This window comes from Vipera ursinii, assembly GCF_947247035.1.
Source record: "Vipera ursinii genome assembly, chromosome: Z".
In the NCBI taxonomy this organism is placed as follows: Eukaryota; Metazoa; Chordata; class Lepidosauria; order Squamata; family Viperidae; genus Vipera; species Vipera ursinii.
Window position 1 is genome coordinate 17,862,300 of NC_139517.1, and position 6,058 is coordinate 17,868,357.

Sequence of the window (6,058 nt, forward strand, 5' to 3'; positions counted from 1 at the left end):
TCAGGGGTGTCAAACTCGCAACATCACGTGACGTGTTGTGACGTATCGCGACTTTTTTGCCATTGCCAGCAATGGGGTGGGCGCGGTTTTGCCATGACGCATCCGGCCCGCAGTTTGACACCCCTGAATTATGTGATGTTCTCAAAGCTTTTAGCTTGGATTTAAAAAAAAAACCACAAACACTGGTTTTAGATATTTGGTAGGTCAGTTTTTGACCAGCTTCTACGTTTACCTATGAACTGCCCTTCGAGCACGGGTGTCAAACTGCCGGCTCACGGGCCAGTTGCATCATGTGGAGACCACGCCCAAACCCAGCTCCAACAACACGAAAAAAGTCACAACACGTCGCGATGCATCTCGTGATGCGAGTTTGACACCTGTGCCCTAGAGCAAATCGATGAGACGAAGATATATTAGGCAGTCCTCAGTTTATGACCACAATTGAGCCCAAAATATCCACTGCCGAGCAAGGCAGTTGTTAAGTGATTTTTGCCCCATTTTATAACTTTTTGGGCACAGCTATTAAGCGAAATCACTGCAGTTGTTAAGTGAATCATGCAGTCTTTAAGCAAATCTGGCTTCCCTCATTTGCTACGTTTGTTGAAAGTTGGCTGGGAAGGTTGCAAGTGATTTATTTATTTATTTATTTTATTACATTTATATACCGCCGACTGACCATGTGACCCCAGGACAGTGCAAATGTCATAGATGCAGGCCAGTTGCCAAGAGTGCCGAATTTCGATCACGGGACTGTGGGGATGCTGCAATGGCTGTAAGTCTGAAAACTGGTCATAAGTCACTTTCTTCAGGACCATTTATTTGAACAGTCACTAAACAAAGGAGGACCATCTGTACCTCAGAAAGAAATAACGGCAACTACATGTAAGAAGAAAGGTATTTCCTACCTTTTGCCAGTTTTGTCCTCATATGGACACAGCTATAAAAAAAAGTATCTGGAAGAAACAATCGGTGTGAAAGAGCCCAAATCAGAGCCACAGAAATGACTTATGCTGCGTCTGAACCTTTTCATGCAACAGGAATGCAAGCTGACATACCAAGGGTGATTCAGTCATCAACGTTAAAAATAACCTAAGCCAACGCCTGACACTCTAAGGAACCATCCTAAAATAACTTGAGGTGGAAAATATATATATAAGCGTACATTACATGTTTTATTAGATAACCCCTGACGTGAGAAAGACTTCCGCCAGTACCATAATATTAAGGCCTAATTTTGGATGACAAATTGTCGAGATTGGGATCTGTAATACCTAGCTTGGAGGCTTTACAGATAACCTTAAGACTACAATTTTACAGAATTCTCCATATTGTATAGAACAGGGGTCGGCAACCTCGGCTCTTTTATGACTCGTGGACTTCAACTCCCAGAATTTCTGAGCCAGCATAGCTCAGCTGGCTCAGGAATTCTGGGAGTTGAAGTCCACGAGTCATAAAAGAGCCGAGGTTGCCGACCCCTGGTATAGAAGTTATGGGAACTGCAATTTAAAGAAATCTGGAAGGCTTGTGATTGGGGAAAATTATAACTACTGAAAGGAAGAAGGGAAAAGAGCAATTAATTTGGGCAAATCTCCATCCATATCTAACTACATACCGATCACACTATATTCGATTTCATTATGGCAAGTAAGGAAAACGAGTAATAAATAGCAAGCCAAGGTATCGATGACATAAGGGGAAAATAAAAGTTAATACAATTAAATTTAGTTTAAGACAGCATCATTCACTATACCTCTCTACATTTTTCTGTCCTTGCAAACATTTTAGCCTTTTTATTTATATATTGATTACTGGTGTTAAGTTTTTATTTTTTTGTTATTGTCACCATTATGGTGTGTTTATGTTGTACGCCACCTGGAGTCACACAGTTTGACTTGGGTGGTCTTATAAATCTACAAACAAATAAAATTCAGACTTCTACCATGCACATATACCAGTTGATATGTTGCCTTTGGTTCTTTTTCAGAGTTTCATCATCTCTATCTAATCCTAATTTACTTTGTCATTCCCTTCCTCTTAGCCTACTTTATTTTTGCTTCATAGGATGTTTTCGTACCTTGATCCGCCTTCATTCTCTGTTTAATCAAACCCCTTAGCTTACTTCTTTCGTGTAACCTGGTCATTCCATTCCATACAGGGCCCATACTCATTCATGACTCTTTTTCTTTGTGTACCATCACACAAACTCCTTCAAGTAACTCATTCCCATGTCCTTCAGCTTATTTTTGTTTCTTCCGAAATTCCCTGTCTTACACCATATAATTAAGCAGAAACACTTGACAGACAGCCATGTGTGCTTCTGTTGACAAACACTTTGTTCCTTGCAGCAGATTACACAGAGCTTTCTGACAGGATTTGGAAATACTTCCTGTGTAAAGTTTGTGTTATTATTGTAAGAATTTTTTCCACCCCCTACAGTGAGAAACATATAATAGAATTAAAAGGCTTGGATATATAAGCATGATTTAAGCATGTTTTCTTCTGAGACCCTCCAAATGTGTTGGCCTATTATTTCCCATTAGCAGTGTTTCTCAACTTCGGCAGCTTGAAGATGGGTGGACGTCAACTCCCAAAATTCCCCAGCTGGCTGGGGAACTCTGGGAGTTGAAGTCCACCCATCTTCAAGCAGCTGAGGTTGAGAAACACTGCCTATCAGTATTAGAGTAGAGATAATGGGGGTAGGGACGCGGTGGCTCAGTGGTTTAGGACGCTGAGCTTGTCGATCAGGTCGGCAGTTTGGCGGGTCGAATCCCAAGTGCCGCATAACAGAGTGAGCGCCTGTTACTCGTCCCAGCTTCTGCCAACCTAGCAGTTCGAAAGCACGTAAAAATTCAAGTAGAAAAATAGGGACCACTACGGTGGGAAGGTAACAGCGTTCCGTGCACCTTTGGCGTCTAGTCATGCCGGCCACATGACCACAGAGACGTCCTCGGACAAGCGCTGGCTCTTCGGTTTTGAAACGGAGATGAGCACCGGCCCCTAGAGTTGGAAACGACTAGCACACATTTGCGGGAGAACCTTTACCTTTACCTTTAATGGGGGTACAGTATAAAATGCTGACACTTCAAGAGCTTACTAGGATGGGGGAAGATTAATGTAACTTCTATGCAACATTATGTATTTTTAACATTTTGGCAAACATACATAATACTCCTTCCTCCTCCTATTTTCTCAGCAACCCTATGAGGTGGGTTAGGCTGAGAGAAATTGACTGGTCTAAAGTCATCTAGCTGGCTTTTATGCCTAAGGCAGAAGTAGAACTTATTGTCTCCCTAATTTCTCCTCATTATATGAAACCTTATCAAGACAAGAGTTGATGTGATCTGGCATAATATATTCATACACCTCTCTTATTTGATACGAGAGATTTTTCTTCTCCTCAGCAGCCAGCTTGAAGGAGCTCTTCACCCAACACCTGATTTATTTCCCTGGTTTAAATTTAAAGAGAACTAAGAGGCATCCACAGGGGGCATTTGCCCAGGTTCGCCTGGTGCGCCAGTTGAGCCCCTATCTGGACCGAGATGCTTTTCGTACAGTCACTCATGCACTCGTTACCTCCCGTATAGATTACTGTAACGCTCTCTACATGGGGCTGCCCTTGAAGACCACCAGGAGGCTTCAGCTGGTGCAGAATGCGGCCGCGCGGGTTGTGATGGGAGCATCCTGATACTCCCATATTACACCCCTTCTGCGTGAGCTGCATTGGTTGCCGGTTGTCCTCCAGGTGAGGTTCAAGGTGCTGGTTCTTACCTATAAAGCCCTACATGGCTTAGGTCCGGGATAATTACAGGACCACCTGCTTCCAGGAACGACTTCCCTCCGCCCTGTGCGCTCACACAGAGGGGGTCTCCTCAGGGTGCCGTCGGCTAGACAGTGTCGGCTGGCGACCCCCAGGAGGAGGGCCTTCTCTGTTGGGGCACCCGCCCTTTGGAATCAGCTCCCCCGAGAACTTCGGATGTCCCCAGATCTCCGGTCCTTTTGTTGCGACCTAAAGACGTATCTTTTCCAACTGGCCGACCTGGACTGAGGATGGGGGTTTTTAATATTGTTTTAATCTTATTGGTTTTAGTAATTAATTATGGGGCTTTGTAATTTAATTCTTTTTAATATTTGTATTACTGTCTTTTTTATAGCTGTTTTATGGTTGTGAGCCGCCCTGAGTCCTTCGGGAGATAGGGCAGCATATAAGTCCCATAAATAAATAAATAAATTTACGTGAATTCTTTCTCTGCGGCTAATATCACCTTTTATAGATTTGCTTTGTGGAAAATTACATACAAATCCAAGCTGATCCAGTAACGATAAAACTACAATCACCGATTTAAGCTCTTTCTAAAGGATCTTTGGAATAATATGGGTTCAAAAGGATGTTGATTCCACGTTTTTAAGACTTAAACGGATCTTCCTAAGGAACTCCATTTCTTCCTTGCTCTGAATACCTTTAGCCTCTGAGAAATCACGAGGGAAAAAGATAATGACCTACGTTCTAATTCTTGTCACTGACTCAGAAGTAGTTGTTGAATAGGTTGTGACCACAAAGAAAATAATTCACTTCTTAGGTCATTAGTTAGGCTCCATGTGGATGCGTATCATCTCTGGTTTCCAATATACCTTTGAAGGGCAGGCATGTTTGTGTGTCCACATGCAGATGTCTACACCCATGGACCAGGTTTTGCTCTGTGGAAGTGAAGTCCAGGAAAATAATGGGTCTGATTCAGTGAGTGACCAACTGTAAAGCTTCTACAGTTCGGAAAACATAAGTGAAAAGATGGGAAACAATACATAAATAATTATAGTTTGAAACATAAGCTTCCTGTGGCTCATTACAACCCTCTCAATTATTCCTTCGTAGATGTGGTTGAGCTCCTCTAGCAAGGGTTGTAACTATGACGGGACTGTGGGAATGACTGTTTGGAAGACATCTTTCAATTAAGCAAGTATTTTGCAGGCAATGTGACATAACATCAGCTGCCCTATGGGAAGGTACCATAGAGAAAAGAGGAAGAGACGTGTCTGCCTCACAGAAGATTCAGTAAGATCCTCTCAATGTCTTGGACCATTCCTACCAACTGATCTTTCGGAAGGATTCTAAAAATACCTTCATGTTCATTTAAATAATACATTTGCATTACCATTATCACTATCAGCCAGATGTGTTTAGACTGGATTTGGCAATTTTATATACCTCTTGAGTCCTTCACTAAGCCCTGGGACAAGCAAATGTTATGTGCTACAGCTGGAGTCTTCAGACTTGGCCCTTTTATGACTTGTGGACTTCAACTCCCAGAATTCCTCAGCCAGCGGGCCTGGCTGAGGAATTCAGGGAGTTGAAGTCCACAGGTCATAAAAGGCCAACTTTGAAGACCCCTGTGCTACAGTATAGGCCAGGGGTAGGCAACCTTGGCTCTTTTATGATTCATGGACTTCAACTCCCAGAATTCCTGAGTCAACTATGCTGACTCAGGAATTCTGGGAGTTGAAGTCCATGAGTCATAAAAGAGCCAAGGTTGCCTACCCCTGGTATAGGCAAAATTTCTGTTGCTAAGGGAGACTGTTAAATGAGGTCCGCACCAATTTTACCACCTTTCCTGCTACAACTGTTAAATGAATCACTTCACTTGTTCCGTTAGTAACGCGGTTAAGCAAATCTGGCTTCCCCCACTGACTCTGCTTATCGGAAGGTCCCAGTGACTCTGGAACATGTCATAAAGACAATGCCAGTTGCCAAGTGGCCAAATTTGATCACATGACCATGAGGATGCAGTGACTCTTGTAAGTATGAAAAAAAACAGTCGTGTTACTTTTTCAGTGCCACTGTAACTTTGAATAGACACTAAACAAATAGTTCAGTTGAAGACTTACGTCACAGGACGTAAGCTTTTCCAAGCAAAGCTGCCTTTTACAATTGATTGATTGCAACTTTGTCAATGCTGATAGTGTTCAAATGGTGTTCCAAATATTTTGGGATTGCACTTAAGGCACCTATCACTATTGGTACTCTCTTTGTTTTTTGGGGTTTTTTTGCCACAAGTCATTCTGT